Genomic DNA, 21,249 nt, shown 5'->3' on the forward strand with positions numbered 1-21,249 from the left:
TGCCTCAAATGCAGAAAGTGAAAAATAAGCCAAACTACGGAAGACAAAGGTGAAAATGTCGTCAAGCATCCAGAGACCAAAAAGGTGCAAGAGAACAACAGGTATCAGAGGTAACAAGAACTTATCCTGTAGGCACACGGAAAGCGTGTGTCAGGAAAGCGATGATGCTGAGCAGGCCAGAGGGCGCGCAAGTGAGCCCTCGTTATATCTTTCTTTCCTTTGAAATGCCACCGTATTTACCTTTTTCATTAATTCTCACTGAAGAGGCTATTTGTGAACCAGTTGATAACACAGTACGTGTCAGCACCAGAGACATAAGAATTCCATTTAGACTAGAGAAGGAAGAGAGCCGAGAGCGCCCTTACGGAAGTTAGATGTTGCGAAGGTCGGCTGAAACCGCAAAGCTTCATCTTAGGATGCTTGGAGGACTGGGAAGCGGCTCTAAAGCCAGAAGTTACCTCAGAAGAGCGAGTTTGGTGAGATGCTAAGAGGACGCAACAGGACCACCATAACTTTGGTGTTTAAAGACTGATCAGTTTGCCTAACCATGGCTTCTAGAGAGAATAACCTGAAGCAAAACCACCACTTTGTTATTATGTAAAAACACAGCAAGAGCTGAGAGTGGAAAGCTCTCCTGAGCAGGGCCTCACACAGGAGGCTGTGCTTGGCCCATCTCTGTTTGCTCTTGACAACAACAAAACATGCCCTGAAACATTACGGTGCTTCATATAATCAAATTGGCATTTCTCAAAGACGACTCAGGTTCAGTCACTCAAAAACCCCATTAGAGCAGGGGGAATTAAAGATATTCCTCTTAGTCCTAATTCTTTGACTGCCTTCAGGTTTTTCAGGTCCTCTACGGAGACTGACATTGAAAACTAAGAGTCTGCACTGATGTTTTTATTTTAAAAGCCCTCCACCTTCGTTCTGCTGAGGAGTTCCCTTCTGCTCTCTGTCTAAGCTCAAGGGACCTCAGTTTCTCTTTCTAGTTCCACTGGGCACCTCTGTAGCAGGCAGAGATGGCCAACGCTGCCTGCCTGGTTTCCCGCAGGTGCCGGTACAGCCTGCCAAGCTGCTGCAGTGTCCAGCTGCCCAGCTCCTTGTCTGAGCTGCCTGTCTGACAGGCAGGGTGCCTGCACCCCTCTGTGCCCCGGGCAGCCCCGACTCACAGCTGCGTGGAAAATGCAGCTTCACAGGCCTCTGTGTAATTCACGGATTCGTTTCCAGCTGCCAATGAGTTACACAGAATCACAGAATCAGTGAGGTTGGAAAAGGCCCTTAAGATCATCGTGTCCAACCGTTAACCTAGCACTGCCAAGTCCACCACTAAACCATGTCCTCAAGCACCACGTCCACCCGTCTTTTAAATACCTCCAGGGATGGAGGCTCAACCACCTCCCTGGGCAGCCTGTTCCAATGCCTGACTACCCTTTCGGTGAAGAAGTTTTTCCTAATATACAACTTAAACCTCCCCTGGCGCAGCTTGAGGCTGTTTCCTCTCATCCTATCCCTTGTTACTTGGGAGAAGAGACCGAACCCCACCTCGCTACAGCCTCCTTTCAGGTAGTTGTAGAGAGCACTCAGGTCTCCCCTCAGCCTCCTCTTCTCCAGACTAAACAACCCCAGCTCCCTCAGCCACTCCTCATAGGACTTGTTCTCTACACCCTTCACCAGCCTCCTTGCCCTTCTTTGGGCACGCTCCAGCACCTCGCTGTCCTTCTTGGAGTGAGGGGCCCAAAACTGAACACGGTATTTGAGGTGCGGCCTCACCAGTGCTGAGTACAGGGGCACTATCACCTCCCTGGTCCTGCTGGCCCCCCTATTGCTGATATAAGCCAAGATGCCATTGGCCCTCTTGGCCACCTGAGGACACTGTTGCCTCATGTTCAGGCAGCTGTCAACCAACACCCCCAGGTCCTTTTCCACCAGGCAGCTCTCCAGGCACTTCTCCCCAGGCCTGTAGCGTTGCATGGGGTTGTTGTGACCCAAGTGCAGGACCTGGCGCTTAGCCTTGTTGAATCTCATACAGTTGGCCCCAGCCCAACAATCCAGCCTCTTCAGGTCCCTCTGTAGGGCCTTCCTACCCTCCAGCAGATCGACGCTTCCACCCAACTTGGTGTCGTCTGCAAACTTACTGAGGGAGCACTCAATCCCCTCATCCAGATCATCAATGAAGATATTGAACAGGACCGGCCCCAACACTGAGCCCTGGGGAACACCACTCGTGACCGGCCACCAACTGGATTTGACTCCATTCACCGCCACTCTCTGGGCTCGGCCGTCCAGCCAGTTTTTAACCCAGCGCAGAGTGCACTGTGCCCTGTGCTTATTTTACCCTAACAGCTACTCTTATAAGGCACACGATCTTTCCCTTAGCAATTTACCACTAATGGTGCTAGCCACACACAGATCATTATTTGCTTACAGCTCCTACATCTCTAACTCCAGATTGTCTTATATCCCAAGCACTTTCCAAAGGTTACTGTGCTTGCAGTTCAGAAAACAAAAAAGCAGGGGAGGGGGTGAAAAAGAGAAATCGGACTTGGAGCAAAAGCAAGCATCTTCCACAACAAAACCATCCTTTGTCATCTTCACTATGGATCATCTTCATCACTTCCCTTTCTGAGGAAGCACCAAGTTATTTAGAAGAGAGAGACCCAAACAGCTGAACACAAAACACTGCTTCAGCGTGCACATTTATACGTGCGTTTTCAGTATTCAGGTGTGCCTAGAGAGAAGCAGCTTTAAAGGCTGAGCACTTGCTTCATACACCACACACCCACAGGTATTAAAGAAGAGAAGTCCACCAAATCTGAAGGAAATAAGCCTGCTACCCAGTAGGTTTGTGCTGCGTGCTCTCATAAAACCCCCTGCCTTCCTCCTTACCTCTGCAGCCCTTCCTCCAGCAAGACTAAGCTTGCCACACGCAACGAGAATCCCCACAGGTGCACCCACTTGCAGCTACAAGAGTTTCAGTTTACTGCAGCAGCTGCAGCAAATTGATTTCTGAGCTGGAAGTGGCCTTTTGGAGAATTTCCAAGAAGAGCACAATTGGCAGAGAGGAAAACCCAGAGGGAAACAAACCCTTTTGGGGAAGTCTGGTTCATATGCTGGGTTGTCTGTGAAGCTAAATATGTGGGTGGAAAAACTAATGCACACCAAGTCAGGATTTGCACGTCCTCCTGAAAATCCAGCGTGTTGTACTGCTAGGAATTAACTATTCCCCTCTCTCAACGGAACACCAAAACTGTCTGCCAGCCTGTTTCAGTAATGCATTGAGAATACATCTGTGTAAAGGAATTTTGTTGCTGGGTTGCCTTAAAAGGACGTAATATATCAAAGGAGAGAGTGTCCAGCATTTATTTTCCACAACCAGATGGCTTATCTTAGGTCTGGGGACGAAAAAAACCCTTAACAACGTGTCATTCATAACTAAATGTTCTGACTCTTGGGTTCAGTGTGTCGTGGTCAGCATTAGAGCAGTATCACGATCATTGCCAAGGGTGTCCAGCTGCAGAGATTCACAAAGTCAGCCTCCATGCCTAGAAAATCCTGACAAGACCCTCTGTCAGGAAGAGGGCTGCCTGTCAGGATGCACCACCACCACTGACCAGCAGACTGGCTGCTCCCAGGCAGAAGCCCACTGAAAAGCAGCTGCAAAAGGGAGAAGTCAGTGTCACACCATCCGGGGATCTGGTGAAAAGCTCTTTATCCTAAACCCCATGTGCCCTCAGCCTCCACCTCAGTTCAAACTTGAACTACATCTGTACTCCAGCAGAAATCTGCCTGGATTGTGTTTGGGGTTGGGAAGTACCCATCTAGGGGCTGTCCTGTGATGAGTGTATGTGCACAGCTGCAACCGTCACCCCTTGCTGTTTTCAGCTGGACATGTCCAGAGACGCTGAGCACCTGCAAACCCAGGCAGCTGGCCATTTTCAGGATTTAGCTTAGTAAGCTTGTGGCTTGAGCCTAGCTCAATGCCACAGGTCATGTACCTGTCAGAAACACAGGGGGAGGGGATGGGAGGGCATGGGAGGGGAGGGTAAATTCCAGCTGTGGCTTTTGTAAGTACAGGTGAGTGATCCAACTTCTTCACTGTTGGAAGTGTTTCAAAGTTACGAATGCTTTGAGTAACACGTTCTCTTTCAAAAATTCTCTAGGCTTTTAGAAACCTTCACCTCGTCCTCTGTTGTCCCTTGGCGTCCCGTTAGCTGTCTGGGACTTGTATGAACTAAGGTGCTGACCCGTGAGGCCACCGTGCGGTGAGCTGTTGGCCATGATCAGCTGGTGCCAAAGTCCTGAAGCTCCCTGGGATGGCCAGGTTCTGCGCAGCATGAGCACATCATCTTCGTCTCATGCCTCTGTAGAAATTTCGGTCTGGCAGAGGCAGAACAGAACTGAATGCCCTGAGAACGAAAAAGAGTGGCAATACTGGACCATATTTTAAAAATGCAGCAGGTGTAAATGTAGGCATATGTATTATCGATTCTAAATTACCGTCTGCACAAAACTCAGCATAAGTAATCTTGCCTAAGTGTAAACACGGGCAGAAGCAGAGATGCGATTCGTGTACTTAGTGCTGCCACATCTTTCAAACTTTGAAAAGTTTAAACAGTCCAACGTTTGACGAGCTCTCTACTGAAGCATCTTAACAAGTTTTTTTAAGCTTCTTGCAAATCGGCAGTTATTTGGAAGTTATTGCAAGTAGTTCCTGCGGATTACTCCAGTTAATTCCATTTTTGTTAGATCTGCTATATGACGGGGATATGCGTAATCTCCTGAAATAAAGCAGACAAGACAATAGCTGTACAAACCCCAGCAGCTGTAGGAGTAACCTCTCTGCAGAGTGTGGTGAGACAGGAGGATGACATGGAGACCTTGCTGTGAAGCCGTCCACTTCTGAGGACAGTAAAAAAATTAAGGGCTCTCTCTCCCTTGTGATGGATTCTTTCTCCTTGTATAGAGATCCATTAAAATAATGCTTCAGCATACACTGCATTAAAAGAAAGACCATGGAATGAAATGTGGTCAAATAATAGGACTTAGAATAAAAGTTGTCTGAGCTGAAAGCATGAAAGGAATGTCCAAATGTTTCAGAACTCGATGTGGCTTCTTTTTGCATCTGTCTATCTCCAAGAGGCGTGAGGAGACTGCGTAGTGTATTATAACAGGAATTCAGAATTAAAGATGTGGTAAATCTTACCACCATGATCCTGCTCGGGGCTAGATAGTTCTGTCACCTGCTGATAAAAGTCCAGCCATGACTTCCACGATGGGGTTTTGCTCCCTGGTGGCAATGTTAGGTCTCCGCCAACTCCTGGGACAAATCTGTGTGACAAGGCTTGTGTCGTGTTGTATTGTGTGTTGTGGTGGGTTCTTTTAAGCTCTGCACTAGCTTCAGTCCTCATGGTAGGTTTTACAATTACTGTCAGTACAGTGAAAAGAAACAACTGAGTGTACTTAACGGGACATCCTTCTGAAATTGTGCAGTGAGACTTGATTCTGGAAGCTGCTGACTTGGTTGTTTTTCTAACATGATTTTCCGTTTGGCAGTGAATTAAAAGCATAGAAACAAAAGCAAAGCAAAGAAACTCCATCTATTTAAAAGCATTGGGGTTGCTTTGTCAAGCACTTAAACCTTGGAGCACCAGGATGCAATTCCAATGCGTCTTGCGTGTGTTAGAATAGAATTTCTACTTACAGACTTGCATGTAGGTGTTCTTTCAGTGGATGAAGGTAAACTTTTGCTTCCTAGAATTTCCCCCAAATCACAAACAGGTGGAGCATTCGTTGCTGCCCAATAGCATGTAGTGGCCTTGATGAGGTGGCAGATCCTGGTTTCTCTTGTCTCTAATGCACATCTCCTCACAAATGAGGCCAAACCTAGAAATGGGGTAGTGTGACGAATAATGGGTTCTTCTGTCTAATGCCTATTCCGCTCCCCTTGAATGGAGACGTCGTCGTCCGCCCGCATGAACCACTCGTACTTGTCCAGGTAGCGGGCGTGCATGTACTTGATCATCAGGAAGGACTTCTTCTGCGGCGGGGAGGAGGCGTCCACGCCGGGCAGGGCGACGCCGGGCAGCGGGGGCAGCCCGGGGGGCGCGGCGGAGCCCTGGCTGGAGAAGAGCTCCACGCGGCCCGGCCCCGAGGGCGCCCACGGCCGCTGCGCCGCCACCGCCCGGCTGCCCAGGGACTTCTGCGCCGTCCTCACCCCCACGGAGAGGAAGTTGCGGGGCTTGGCGCAGCCCGGCGCGCCCCCCCACTCCCCGCTCCCGTTGCGGCTGCCGCCGGGCCGGCCGCTCCGCTTCTCGCCGCCTTCCTCCTCCTCCTCCGGCTCCCCTTCCCCGCCGCCGGCGGGGCCGGAGACCGTGCCCTCCTCCGCCGCCGCCGGAGGCAGCTCCCAGCGGCTGCTCCTCAAACTCGGGCCGCCCAGCACCGCCGCTGCCGCTGCCTCCGCCGGCGCCTGCTGCCCGCCCGGCGTCGCCGCGCCCCCGGCCGCCCCCAGCCCCGCCGAGCGCCCCTAGGAGGAGCAGAGCCTGGCGCCGCGCCGCTTCTTCTCGCTCAGCTCGGCCGCTTTGGGGGCGAGGAGCCAGGGGGCGGCGGGGAAGCCCAGCCCCAGCCCCAGCGCCACGCTCAGCCAGGCTCTCCGCGACCGCGCTGCCGCTGGAGGCGACCCCCGGCCCGCGGCGACTCCCGGCGCGGCGACTCCCGGCGCGGCTCCCTGCCCCGCCGCGGCGGCCCGGCCGCCCGCGCTGCTCCCGACTCCACCTTCTGCGGGCGGGAGGGCGGCGGCGAGGACGGCGGAGCGCTACCGGCGGCCCCTTCGCTCCGCTCCGCTGGCACCTTGTCGCCGCGGCGGCTGCTCCCTCCCCGCCCCTCCCACCGCTCAGCCTCCTCCACACGGCGGCGGCGGCGGCGGCGGCCCCCGCTCGGCGCTCGCCGCTCAGCCGGCTTCCTCCGCGGCTTCCGAGCGCCTCACCCCGGAGGGCGCCGCCGCCCGTGCCCGAGCCCGAGCCGCGCCGGGGAAGTGGCGGCCGCCGCCGCCGCTCCGGAAGGACACGGTGGTTTTGGGGGCCGCCCGCGGCTCCCCCGCGCCGCGGCCCCGCCGCCCTCCGGCGCCCCCTCCGCCCGCCGGGGCCGGGGCCGGGCGCCCGCGGGGCGGTGGGGCGAGGGTGCCCCCGGCCGCGGCGCTTGGCGCCGGTGCGCCCCGCTCCCGCCGCCGCGTCGGGAGAGGCCGGGGGCTCCTCCGCGGCCGCGGCTTCACATGGCCCGAGGGCGGCCACGGGACGCCGGCTAGCCCCGTCCTGCCCTCGTCTCTCGTCCCAAGGCTGGCCACGGCGAGGCAGGTCAGGGGTGCAGTGCCAGGAGGAGGGAAGCCGCCTCCTCCGCCCCTGCTCTGCCCTCCGCTCCCCGGCCCCGACCGGCCAACGCCTTTGCAGCCAAGAACTGCAGCCCCCCGGCCACCTCTTTTCTCGTGGCGTGGATTCCCACAGCCTGCGCGTGCTCTTGTTCTTACTGCCACGAGCTCCGAGATGCTGGGGCAGAGCCTCCTCATCCTCCCGGCCTCAGGGTGACTGCACTGGCCGCCGCAGCCCACGACGACGGACAGCAGGAATGAAACGTCCAGGCCGCTCTGCCTGGAGAGGCAGCCTTAGTTCTGAAGTGTGAGGTCTCCCTCCTAGCCCCCGTGTCTAATGAGGCGCGTCCCTGATCTCATTGTGCAAGATGCTCGTCTCCGGCAAAAGCCAGGAATTGTTCCTGGCGTGCATTTGTCGCTTCACTCAAATACATCCGCCTTACTGAAGACCCAGTAGCATCCGTACGTGTCATCGGCTGTCAGCAAAACCGCCCATTTTTGCAGCCAAGTCTATGGGGCTGTCTGTCACTTGATGGGACTTTATCGATTGTCAGGTGCGGGTGGCAAGGCGAGAGGAGGAGTGGGGAAGCTGGTCTTGGGTGATGCTAGCAAAAATCACAGAATAGTGGCGAGAGAAAGGATTTTTCCCAAAAGAGAGAAGTTCCTTTGCCCACCTGGCAGAAGAGAAAAGCCTGCTCTGCATAGTCTTTACCTAGGCAGAGGTCGCTTACTGAAGTACTGCTGCGTTTTCCCTTCTGCCTCCACCGCATGCAGGGAGCAGGCTGCGTGCTCGTTGTGGGTTTGAGATGCGCGAGCGTCAGGCTCAGGAAGCATACCCTCTAGCTTGCCCAGGGCCGAGCGCCCTTTCCAAAGCAGCCCAGCATTGATTTCCTCTCTATGCGCACCCAGGCTGGAGCATGCATAATGCCAAGCAGCGAGGCACTAGGGACCAGGCCCACGTGCGTATTCACTCCGCTGCCCCCCCGAAAAACAGCCCGAGGAACGTGTCCGGGCACAGAACCACCACCCGAGATCTTCTGCCAGCAACAGGGTGGCACAGCCCGGGTCTCTCTTCACCGAGCTACTAACAGGCAACAAGCTAAGGCGGAAGGCTGTCCTTCGGAGCGCCTTCACCATGGCGTGAGGGATTTCCAGTCTTCGGAGCGCCTCAGCTTTCCAGAGGAGGCTTCCACTTTAAACTGCTCTCTCCCACTCCTGCCCTCCCCGCTCCCCGCCACCTTGTGGCTGGCTCTCTCTTCCCACTTGTTTTAACACTGCAACGCACGTCACATCAGCCAGCTGGAAAAGTCATTGTACAGTCCTCCACAGAACAGTGGTAATGGCAACCATTTTCTCCTTCAGCACTGCCTCTTTTTAAGGTTGCTGAGAGTCTCTCTTCAAAGCAGCACAAAAGTAAAGCTCTGACCTTGCCAACTACCTTTAAATTTACCTCACGTGCAAGGAAACGGGAGAAGGTCTTTTCATTTGGTTGAACTCTCCTGAATAATGCTCCTCTTATAACCTCTCTCAGAAAGTTTATCATTTTAGAGTTCCAGGTTGGACACAGACAGAACTCTGGAAGGAAAGAAAATAAACGTGGACGTGTTGGAAGATCCTGGTTTTGGAAGGGGTGGTTCCAGCCATTGGAGAAGACTCTACTGTCATAACCAAGACTCATTTTCCCCTAACCCTTAAAGCATTATCTCAAGGGCAACTCACTAGGACTGAATGCAAAGAGAAACGACAAAGCAGACTGTAGTCAGATAGCTTTGAGATGTCGAGACCGGCAGCACTTTGGTTTTACACTGCCAGCAAGCTTTGCCTGTCGTACTTCCATACAAGTAATTTTACATTTATCAACCTGTCAAAGCTGTCACGTTTTGAACGTTCAAAGCCAAGCAATAGATCATGTGCAGATTCATGGATCATCCCACGACAAGTGAAAGGAACAGGCAATTAACAGGACATACTCAGGTAACACTACCCGATTTTATTCAAAGATGCAGGTGACTACAAAATAACCGATGGTCCACAAAAGAGGGCCGATGGGTCTCAGTTTCTCCCATTTCAGACATCATGAAAGGCTAGGTAGAGTGAACGGAAGGCAAGTAGCAACACTTTCCTACACTGACGGACTCTTCAGTTACTCCAACCTCTTCACAGGGCATCAAGCACAAAGCATCAGCTTTGTGTCAGCCACTACCTACTAGCACTCATCCAAAACTGGGGCTGTGTTACACTAGGTCAGAACAAGCGCTGCTCCTCACATGGCTTTGCTCTACCTGCCACGATGTTCTCCTCTGCACAGTCGAGTCAGAGGCATGCTGAGCTGCTCGAACGCACCTCAGGAAGCCACTCTAGATCCAATAGTGTGCTTTGTTAAGCTGGCTAGCTAATAGCAGTCAGAGCAAGGTCTGTTTTGGACAAGACCCTGCACGGCCACCTAACGTATCAGATCCCACGAAAAGCACGGGGCCCCATCCCGCTTGCCAACTGCACTAGCTACACAAGGAATGAGGTGATGCCAGCACAGACGCAACTCCGCCTGCTGCACTCAGAACCTTTTTTTTCCTAAAGGTTTCTTCTCCTGGGTTCTGTCTTCTACTCTGGAATTCACTATTCATTCGAATATCCTTCTGTCCGCTTAAGATGTATTACTGCTGCAAAAATTACACCTAGAGTATTTTGCTTTCTCATTATAAAGTCAGTGCCCTTTCCTAAAATAATGCGCCTTTAGGCCGCAGTAGTACTGCAGCAACACCAAGTTTTCAAAGAGTGCCATTGCAGACTTCATTATGGCAAACAGTCTCACTACAATGCCCCATGCCACGTTTTGCCTCTCCTTCTATTCCCTTCTTCCTTGAATTTATTCAAGTGCCATTAAAAATAATTGAAGGACTTCCCAAAGAAACCTTATGAGCAAGTTTATGTCACAACATGGTGGGGGAGCGGGAAGAAGTGCACCCCATCGTTTCACGACAAAATTAGGGAACTGTCCAGGATGCTGTCAAATCAGGACGGACCCCTGACTCTGCACACATGCTCAAACAGAGTCCAGGGCTACCTTAGCCATTAGTTGCTCTCTGGCGTAGAAAATGTCAACCAGAGTGCATAGTTCTGTTCTTAAAGCCTGTTTTATAGGCTACAAGAGACATTCATAAGGAGTCAGAATGACACAGCTGCCGAACTCCAAAGAGGCATCCGACGGTGGGCCAGCAGGAGTGATGCCTGCCCAGTCTGCAGCCTCGGTGGCTGGCGTTTGACACAGATGCTGACCACAAGAGAGGAGCTGGGGCGAGCAGTGATGCTGCAGGGGCAGACCCGTGTGCTGGGGCGGCAGCGCTGCTGGGGCGAGCGCCATGGGCGAGGATGGCCAGCTGCGCCGTCCCCAGGCGATGGGTTCTGATGTCACCAAGGCATGACCTGAGACGTCCCTGAGCGACGGACTGTGATGTCACCTAGCGATGGATTGTGACCACGCACCCCTCCCTCTATATATTTGGGCGCCGAGTCTCAGCCAGCTGGCTCGTGGCCACACTCCAGCTGAGCCAGTTGGCGAGGTGTGGAGTGTTGAGCGAGGCCTTTGGCACTGGTGTCGTGCTCGAGGAGTTGTTCGTTGCAGCTCTCAGTGCCCGACCCCAGAGCCATTGGAGGATTTTCTCCGGCCCTGCCAGGTTCAGGCAACCGGGGCAGCCAGGAGGTGCGCTTGCAGCAGCAGAGGTGAGCTGGGTGGGGAAACGTCACCCTGGGGAGATGGGAGGGCTTCCTTCTGGAGGGACCTGGGCATTTCTTCCACCCCTGCCCAGGCCAGCCAACGCCTGTGGCCTCTCTTCCTTGTCTGGCGTGACACCCGCTGCTGCAGCGCTGGTGAGAGGGAGCAGCTTGACATCCCCAGCTCCCCCCAGCCCAGCGCAGCACGGGGACAGCATGGCCAGGGAGCTGGAAGAGCACTGTTCCACCTGCCTGGGCAGCTGGGAGGAGGCCAGCTTTCTGATGCCACGTCTCCACCGGTTCTGCTACCATGCATCCTGGCGTGGGCTGAGAGCAAGGCCGAGTGCCGCCCCTCCCGCCAGACAAGCTCCAGCACTTTGCACGTCTCTCTTGGCAGGCTAGAGCGTCGTGCGCTGAGGAAGCCATGGGGGAGAGAAGCTCTGCTGCAAGGGACAGTGGCATGAGCCAGCCACCCCGGGCAGGGCCAGCGGAGGCAGCAGCAGACTCCCAGTGCCCCATCTGCCTGGGAGACATCAAAAAGGCAGCCTATGTGGCGTACTGCATGCACTGCTTCTGCTTTGCCTGCATTCGACGGCGGGCCAGCAGGAGTGATGCCTGCCCGGTCTGCAGGCAGCCGCTGGAGCAGCTGCTGCACTCAGTGAGAGGGGACGACAACTACGAGGAGTATGTGGTTGGCTTGCCCGCCCGCCTGCGCCGGAGGATGGCCATGGAGAGGGCCCGCAGCCGGTCCCCGCAGCAGCGCTACAACCTGCGCAGGCGGCCCACCAACGACCAGCCCTCAGCTGGCAGAAGGGAGCCTGCGGGGACCCACCGCGCACAGAGGCGGGGTGCAGCTCCGGGGCCCTCCGACGCCACCTCCCAGCAGGCTCCCGCACGCAGCGCTTCTCGGCAGCCAACCCCGCCGAGGCCATCTCGCGCGCGAAGACTGCCAAGTGCAGGCGAGCGCCCAGCTGGCCCTCCTGCTCCTCCGGACCCACGCAATGGCACGGGGTAGCTGCGGCCCCTCAGCATCTGCCTCTTCCACCTCCAATAAACACCTTGATGCTTTCCAGGGTGCGTGCGTTTCATGAGCAAAGCGCAACTCACCGCGGGGAATGCTTTCCAACACTGGTTCATCAGTGAGGGAAAGGCAAAGGGGAGAATTTCTTGGAGGGCACCATGATTTCATTGTAGCTGGAAATAAATTTCCTCCACCTTCCCTGACCACCTGCTGCAGGTAGCCTGTGCTAACTTGGTGTGTTAGAGCGTGGAGGCTCTTCCCCCAGGGCTCCCGACAGCTTGCCAGAGTGTGCCCCTCTCAGGCCCATCTCGCCCATCCCGCCTTGAGCCCTGGGCAGCTGTGGAAGAGATCGGGGCATCTCCTCCAGCTCTCCGTCCCTCCCTCCTTCCCTCCCTGCAGCCCACCTCCAAGGGGACGCAGAGGTAGGGGCACATCCCAGCCCGCTCCTGCATCTCTCTGCCCTGCCCCAGGGCTGCGGCTGCCGTTTTCCCACCTGCATCTACCTGGGAGACATCAAGAAGGCAACCTACATGGCCTACTGCGTGCACTGCTTCTGCTTTGCCTGGGAGATCTGCGGCGGTGGGCCAGCAGGAGAGACGCCTGCTCAGTCTCCAGGCAGCCTTTCGAGCAGCTGCTGCACTCTGGCTGAGGGGACGACGACTACGAAGACTAGGCTGTTTTATAGGCTACAAGAGACATTCGTAAGGATTAGGAATAGGCATTAGACAGAAGAACCCGTTATTCGTCATACTACCCCGTTTCTAGGATTGGCCTCATTTGTGAGGAGATGTGTATTAGAGACAAGAGAAACTAGGATCTGCCACCTCATCAAGGCCACTACATGCTATTGGGCAGCAACGAATGCTCCACCTGTTTGTGATTGGGGGAAAATCCTTGGAAGCAAAAGTTTACCTTCATCCACTGAAAGAACACCTACATGCAAGTCTGTAAGTAGAAATTCTATTCTAACACATGCGAGACGCATTGGAATTGCATCCTGGTGCTCCAAGGTTTAAGTGCTTGACAAAGCAACCCCAATGCTTTTAAATAGATGGGGTTTCTTTGCTTTGCTTTTGTTTCTATGCTTTTAATTCACTGCCAAATGGAAAATCATGTTAGAAAAACAACCAAGTCAGCAGCTTCCAGAATCAAGTCTCACTGCACAATTTCAGAAGGATGTCCCGTTAAGTACACTCGGTTGTTTCTTTTCACTGTACTGACAGTAATTGTAAAACCTACCATGAGGACTGAAGCTAGTGCAGAGCTTAAAAGAACCCACCACAACACACAATACAACACGACACAAGCCTTGTCACACAGATTTGTCCCAGGAGTTGGCGGAGACCTAACATTGCCACCAGGGAGCAAAACCCCATCGTGGAAGTCATGGCTGGACTTTTATCAGCAGGTGACAGAACTATCTAGCCCCGAGCAGGATCATGGTGGTAAGATTTACCACATCTTTAATTCTGAATTCCTGTTATAATACACTACGCAGTCTCCTCACGCCTCTTGGAGATAGACAAATGCAAAAAGAAGCCACATCGAGTTCTGAAACATTTGGACATTCCTTTCATGCTTTCAGCTCAGACAACTTTTATTCTAAGTCCCATTATTTGACCACATTTCATTCCATGGTCTTTCTTTTAATGCAGTGTATGCTGAAGCATTATTTTAATGGATCTCTATACAAGGAGAAAGAATCCGTCACAAGGGAGAGAGAGCCCTTAATTTTTTTACTGTCCTCAGAAGTGGACGGCTTCACAGCAAGGTCTCCATGTCATCCTCCTGTCTCACCACACTCTGCAGAGAGGTTACTCCTACAGCTGCTGGGGTTTGTACAGCTATTGTCTTGTCTGCTTTATTTCAGGAGATTACGCATATCCCCGTCATATAGCAGATCTAACAAAAATGGAATTAACCGGAGTAATCCGCAGGAACTACTTGCAATAACTTCCAAATAACTGCCGATTTGCAAGAAGCTTAAAAAAACTTGTTAAGATGCTTCAGTAGAGAGCTCGTCAAACGTTGGACTGTTTAAACTTTTCAAAGTTTGAAAGATGTGGCAGCACTAAGTACACGAATCGCATCTCTGCTTCTGCCCGTGTTTACACTTAGGCAAGATTACTTATGCTGAGTTTTGTGCAGACGGTAATTTAGAATCGATAATACATATGCCTACATTTACACCTGCTGCATTTTTAAAATATGGTCCAGTATTGCCACTCTTTTTCGTTCTCAGGGCATTCAGTTCTGTTCTGCCTCTGCCAGACCGAAATTTCTACAGAGGCATGAGACGAAGATGATGTGCTCATGCTGCGCAGAACCTGGCCATCCCAGGGAGCTTCAGGACTTTGGCACCAGCTGATCATGGCCAACAGCTCACCGCACGGTGGCCTCACGGGTCAGCATCTTAGTTCATACAAGTCCCAGACAGCTAACGGGACGCCAAGGGACAACAGAGGACGAGGTGAAGGTTTCTAAAAGCCTAGAGAATTTTCGAAAGAGAATGTGTTACTCAGCAGCACGCTGAGCACTCTTCAGTGTGAAGAGGCTTTCAAATGTAACGCTGAAAACATGAGAGATGAATCACGGAGTGTATTGAAGGTGAAGAGTGAAGCTAACTAAGTAAGAGAGAATGGCAAATCTTCCATATTCAGTAGAATCTATAATTTCCTGTCTGACACTGCAAGAGACAGAGAAGGAATCCTCTGCCTCCCCTCTGCTCAGGAAATCACACTTTGGGAGAGTACGAGGAGAGTTGAGGCCCGTACCTTTACATCAGAGTAGGAGGGTCAACCTCTAGCAAATGCTCTTCTCCAGCAAATCAACTGTGCAGTCTTATGGTGTTTGGGGAACGCTACCCCCAAGGTAGTAGCAGGGCTTTTGATGGGTGCTCAATTAGTCTAAGGAAAAATACTTACGAGCTATACTTACTGATTTAAGTATCAGTTGTTTTAGCAGAGTAATCACCTTTCCTACCGTGGCAGCAGCTAAAGGCTGCAAATGACAGGGCATGGCTTATTGGATGCGGTCTTAGATTGCCTTAGCTGCTGAAGCCCTGAAATCTGTTTAAAGTATTGTTAAGAGAAAAAAGTTGTTAGCTGACACATATAAGCCCTAGCCTTGAAATTCATAGTAGCGATGACTTGAATGAGAGAAGCCAGAAATAAGGATTAGCGATAGAGACACAGCGAGAGCAAAGCAATCCTGATTCCTTGCTTGCTTATTTACTATTACTGGTGAAATAAAGACAGATATAGCTAATAATAGACTTGAACCACTAACTTTCCTACAAAAATATCTTTAGGGGACAATATCAAGTGCTGTTTACTGTCCATGTCCCAGGAACAGGGAGGAAAGGGTTGTGGCCCCCTTGAATAGTTGCCCATTGTACTGCACAGCTATGCCTGCAGGTGTACCTCCAGCCTTGCAAAGTTTGCTTTGGTTGGTTGTTGGCTTTTTATTTTTTTTTCCCCTCTTGCTTTTTAAAAGATTTGATTGAGGAAAATGACAGAGGGTAAGCTTTGGCAGCCATTGCAGTCAGTCTTACCAGCCCGGTCAAGACAAGGGGTGCATTCCCTCCCGCAGGACTCTGCGTGGCTGTTTCCTTTGGGTGGCCAGATGGTACCCCTCTGTATCACTCCTGTATCAGCCCTGCTCCCCGACATCTGGAAGGAGCTCTACATAATGGAAGTGACGGAATAGCTTAGTTGAGGAACGATTTCTAGGTCACTGGTGTGTTCAGCAAAGGAAATCCGCAATGGGTTCCCTCCTCCTGGCACTGCACCCCTGACCTGCCTCGCCGTGGCCAGCCTTGGGACGAGAGACGAGGGCAGGGGGCGGCCGGGGGCGCGGCGGCGCCGGGCCGGCAGCAGGCGCCGGCGGAGGCAGCGGCAGCGGCGGTGCTGGGCGGCCCGAGTTTGAGGAGCAGCCGCTGGGAGCTGCCTCCGGCGGCGGCGGAGGAGGGCACGGTCTCCGGCCCCGCCGGCGGCGGGGAAGGGGAGCCGGAGGAGGAGGAGGAAGGCGGCGAGAAGCGGAGCGGCCGGCCCGGCGGCAGCCGCAACGGGAGCGGGGAGTGGGGGGGCGCGCCGGGCTGCGCCAAGCCCCGCAACTTCCTCTCCGTGGGGGTGAGGACGGCGCAGAAGTCCCTGGGCAGCCGGGCGGTGGCGGCGCAGCGGCCGTGGGCGCCCTCGGGGCCGGGCCGCGTGGAGCTCTTCTCCAGCCAGGGCTCCGCCGCGCCCCCCGGGCTGCCCCCGCTGCCCGGCGTCGCCCTGCCCGGCGTGGACGCCTCCTCCCCGCCGCAGAAGAAGTCCTTCCTGATGATCAAGTACATGCACGCCCGCTACCTGGACAAGTACGAGTGGTTCATGCGGGCGGACGACGACGACGTCTCCATTCAAGGGGAGCGGGGCGCGCCCCTCCGCCGGCGGGAGGGCGGGCGGGCGGGCGGGGAGCGGCGGCCCGGGGTCCCGCGGGGGGCGGGAGAGGCGGTTGCCGCTTCGAGCCCCCGGGCGCGGGGCGCCGTGGCGGCGCTGAGGTGGCGGTGGCAGCCCCGAGGTGCCCCCGCGGGGCCGGGCCGCCCCTGGGGAGGCCGGGCCGCGTCGGGGGGCTTAGGCGGCGGCTTGGAGGGCGGCGGGCGCGGTGAGCGGGCCCTGCGTGGGCGTGGGGTGCCGGGGCTGCGGCCCCCGCGCTTGGCGGCGGCGCGGCCGTCCGGGCGAGGCTCTGCCCCGGGCCGGCGGAGAGGGCCCGGCCCGGCGCGGCCCGGCGGGCGGCGGGGCTGGGCGTGGGCAGGGGAGCGGCGGGGAGGCGGCGGCCCCGCGGCCGGCCGCGCAGCCGAGGGGCGGCCGTGCCGCCTCGTCCCGCCGCCCCCGCGCAGGCGGCGGGCGGCAGCGGCGGGGAGCGCTGCCGGCTGCGTCCTGCTCCGGCCGGGCGGCCCCCGCCGCGGCTGCGGCTCAGCCCGAGGGCTTGGGCTCGGCGCTCGTGGGCAGCGGCGTTTTGGGCGCTGGCAGAAGCTCTCCGCTGGCTCGCTGACGCTTCGGCGGAGCAAACGCAGCCGCCGAAGGCTGCTTGTAAAGCTGCCGTTCTCCTCTGCAGCGTCTCTGGAAAGCGCTGGCCCCGTTTCCCTGCGAGCTCTGGAGCCCCGCGAGGCAAGGATGTTCTGCAGCCCGCGTGCTGTTGCGCTGCGCGCGTTGCTGCCGTTCCTCGCGCGGCGTCGTGCTCCTGGGGAAGAGCGAGCAGCTGGAGTTGGAAGCGCAGGCCCGGGCGGGGAGCGTGGTTGCTGGCGCTGTGGCGAGCGCTGCTGGAAGTTCACTGGAGGGGACGGTGTGCTTCCCTGGCTGTCACTGGGTTTTGTTGGAGTCGCCTCCCGGGCTGCTGCTCGTCAGCTGTCGTTCGTCTGCGACATGCTGGCACGCGTGCGGGTGCGTGCGTACGTCTAGACGTTGGGTGGCAGACGTCGGAGTTGTCGGTGGTTTCTCTGGGCTCATTTTGGAGTTGCAATGAAGCTGTCTTTAAGGGGTTCCAAGGTTGCGAGTTAGACCTGCCCAGAAGCCTTTAATTTCAAGTGGATATGACATGGCAGTTTCTTCAAAGAAGCGGGGCGGGGGGTTGAAGGAAAAGGGGGTAGGCATTGCGGCCCTGGAAATGCTCTGGAAGGGGCCGGAGTTTTCCCTTGTTGCCACAATTCCTCTGTAATCAAAGCTCTTGATCTGGGTTAGTTTCAGTTTGCTCTGGTCTCTTCCAAACTTCATCCTCTTGAAAGAGTACGGGGCGTTTTTCCTCCCCTGCCCTGCCCTCCCCTTCCTCCCCAGCCTGGAACTAGGTTGGCAAAGCGTCCTGCTTCCGAGCGAGTTTTAAACGGGCAAAGGAGGGCTTTCCCTCAGTATTGGTTGAGCAGAAGAAGGTTCACTGGTAGAATTAAGTTCTGGTCGTATTGTGGCTTTTGGCTGAATGCAAAGGTCATTGTAATGTTGATGAATAATGAAACGCAGAGGAGTCTGTGCAAGGTCGACTCGTGCAAGGGTATTTTCAGTTCGGTATAGGGGACTGCATTGGCAGTGATTTCCCGTGAGAGTCTCAGGTGCCCGTGAGGTTTTTAAGCACGCTTGCGGTACGGGCAGAGAGATGGCTGGCAGAGAAATGACAGTAATCTTTTCTCTTTTTCAGGTGAAAAACGGGAGGAGTTTCTTCGCTCACTGAAGAGCAGTAAAGCCCTGTATTTGGGAGAGACGGGTCTGGGTACTGTTGAAGAACTTGGAAAACTGGGGCTGGAGCCTGGAGAGAATTTCTGCCTGGGAGGGCCGGGAATGATCTCCAGCCGGGAGGTTCTGCGGAGGATGGTGCCACATATAGGTGAATGCCTTGGAGAAATGTACGCCACTGATGAGGACGTGGGGGTGGGCAGGCGTGTCCGAAGGTTTGGAGGAACTGAGTGTGTTTGGTGGTATGAGGTAAGTGAGGGTGTAAATTGCTGTTTGTGCTGTTTGTTTACAGAGTTTTACATCTTGCAACCTAAGTGGCTGTATCCGCAATCTCTCTCCGCCACGATTGTGTTTTAATGCGTGCATCCGAACGTAAACCGCAGAGTGTAAGGAAAAAAGAGAGGGAAGCATCCACGGCAGGTTGCTGCAAGCGTCTTTATTTCTGCTCGCGTCTTTCCGTTTGGAGTGGTGCCAGTTCCTGCAGCCGTGTTGTCAGTATTGCTGTGCTCTAAGTTGCTAAAGCGTTACCGTGAGGGTTTCTACATCCAGTCCTTGAGAGGGTGCTGCTGTATTTGAGGTATGCTGTTCAGGTTGGGTCTTTTTAAGAGCTTGTTTTGGGGTAAGCATGCGGCATATCTGTTTGTTCTGCATTGCAGGTTCTTAAAATATGTTGTGGTGTTGGAAGAAGAATCGCCTGTATTTTCTTATTGACTCAGCTGTGTTTGAATGGAGTTCATTCCTGGCAAAAGCAAAACCAGGGAAACAGGGGCTGTTTTTTTTTATTTCTTGTACAGAAATGCGATTTGTTACCCCGCCTCTGCCTACGATACCCTTTTAACAGTGTTTCTCGACGTGTAAGAGAGTGTTAAAATGCATGAAGGACGCACACAGCGTGACCCATCTCCCTACGCTGAAGTCGTCGTAGGAGCAAATGACTTCACTCCATTTTCTGGAGTAACAAAGCTGCGTTGCAGTAGCCAGAAAGTTTGTTTGCAGTGCCGTAACTGAAGTTCAGGCCTATTTCTCTGGAAATAGCGTGGTTAGTGGCAAGACTGTCTTTGTAGATCAAAACAGACTAAGCGTGCGCCTGCCCGAAAGGGCAAAGGGCGATGGCTAATACGAGGAATGTGATTTTAGTTCAGTTGACCGGTTCTTTACTATTGATACGTGCTTGCCCTTGTGGCAGTCCCTCGTTAAGCAGGAAAAAAATCATGTAAATGGGCCACTGAAAGAGGGTATGCACTATTAATGACAAAAAGACAGGGAAGGGAATTAATTTGGTGGGTAAGCCTTTCTCTGAATGGCCGTGGGGCAAGGTGGCCATTTTAAGAATGGGTTTGGTAGGCTACAGTGCCTGTGAACAGGTGAACGAAAGTAAATGTTGAATAGTTGATACTAACGAGGTGGAAATCTTCGAGGTGGCAATCTTATCCTTTCCTTCCGAATGGAGAGGTGCTTTCGGAGACTGTTTCAGTAAATGTTGTAAATGCCGATGGAAAAGAAACCTCCCGCTGCACTGGTAGAGCAGGGAAGGCCTTTCTTGCGCAGCTGGGTATCAGTGTCGGAGTAGCGGTCCTTAATGAGACTTGCAAGCAGCGCGCTAGGTTGGCAGCTTAATCTTTTGCTCGGAGGTGTTTGGGCTGTGTGTGTACCAGGTCGTTTTCCAATCCGTAGGGGCATGTGATGGCTGCTGATCTGGATCAGACAGCAGAATTGCGGTTCTGCCTTGCCAGTTGTGCCTTGGAGGGGGTTTTGGTTCTGTGTTTGTGGTTTGTCTTCTTGGGAAGAAAACTGCCAATAGATGACATTATCTCTGTGGTTCTAATTCATTTGGCTGTTGAACGTCAGGGAATTTGGGCTCCAGGCACTGAGCGCAAGTGGGCTCGAGCAGACGCCTAGGTTTACTTTCTTCCGTTTTGGAGACTGAGTTCTATGACTGCCCCGAAGGTCAGCTTTGCATGGTAGGATTGGGGCCGGGAAACGGCAACTTTTTGGAAAACAGGTGTGTTTTGATGGGATCTGGAACAGAGTGAGAGCAGTCTTGCCTGCCAGGTGCTCTTGAAGGCCGTAGGTCTATATGATAAAGAATGGGAAAAGAAGAAACGGTGTTAGGATTGCAATAGCAGCTGCTGGTTTCTGAGCAGTATTTCCGTCTGTTAGAAGAATCTTTGACTCTGTTGCTGGTACAGGTGATGCTCCGGAAGAGGCAGCTGATTGAGACAGAGCTGCCTAGGATTCCATGGCAGCATTAAATCCGTGTGGAAGGGAAGGAGCGAAATGGGGCGTCCGGAGAGAGAGAAGTTGCCTTCGTGCTTTGGCGCGGTTTGTGTTGTGTAGCTGGTTGTTTGAAACAGACTGGTACTGCACCTGAAGAGAGTGGCGTGTTGCGGGTTGGTAAAGGAGTCGTTGAGAAGGGTGACTTTTTTCCTCGGGCGCTGAAACTCTTGCTGTGTGCTTTTTCATTCCTGCCTTAGGTGAGCACCACTGTTTGTGTGCTAGAAGGGGAATCAGACAGACATGCGCCAAACGGAGATTGGGGCCAGTGCTTTCTGCGTAGCCAGCTGCACTTGTGTCCTGAAGTCCTCTTGTCGTATGTACGTATTAAGCCGAGTCCTGTTGAGCTGCAAGATTTTTATGGACTTGGCGGCTTTTGGGAAGATGCGTGATTTGTGTTTAGGATGTGTTGCTGAAGACTAAGAGAAGCTGGAAACAGTTCCATTACCATTCATAGAAGCAGCAAAGCTCTAGAAGAGTTGAATCACTGTTGCATCTTTTTTTTTCATGAGTTTTCTTTTCTAAGAGCTGGAACGGAAAGTCTCTTTTTGGTGAGGATGAAAGCAATCCAAGTGTTCAAGAGAAGACCTGAAAGGCTTGATCTTTGCTGGGTGTCTCAGGTGGCGTGGCTGGCTGTCAGGGCTTATTCTGCTGCCGTTCAGAGTTAGCTAGTAAGCTGG

The 21,249-nt window shown here is 54.0% G+C and overlaps 1 pseudogene; it reads right to left on the reverse strand.

Annotated features, from left to right (window-relative positions):
• Positions 1-5,923: 5,923 nt before the first annotated feature.
• On the reverse strand, positions 5,924-8,497 carry LOC148050525 (chondroitin sulfate synthase 3 pseudogene; annotated as a pseudogene).
• Between the last annotated feature and the right edge of the window lie 12,752 nt (positions 8,498-21,249).

Source organism: Nipponia nippon, unplaced genomic scaffold (genome assembly GCF_047370975.1).
Source record: "Nipponia nippon isolate SJK-2023a ecotype South Korea unplaced genomic scaffold, ASM4737097v1 scaffold_8, whole genome shotgun sequence".
Classification (NCBI taxonomy): Eukaryota; Metazoa; Chordata; class Aves; order Pelecaniformes; family Threskiornithidae; genus Nipponia; species Nipponia nippon.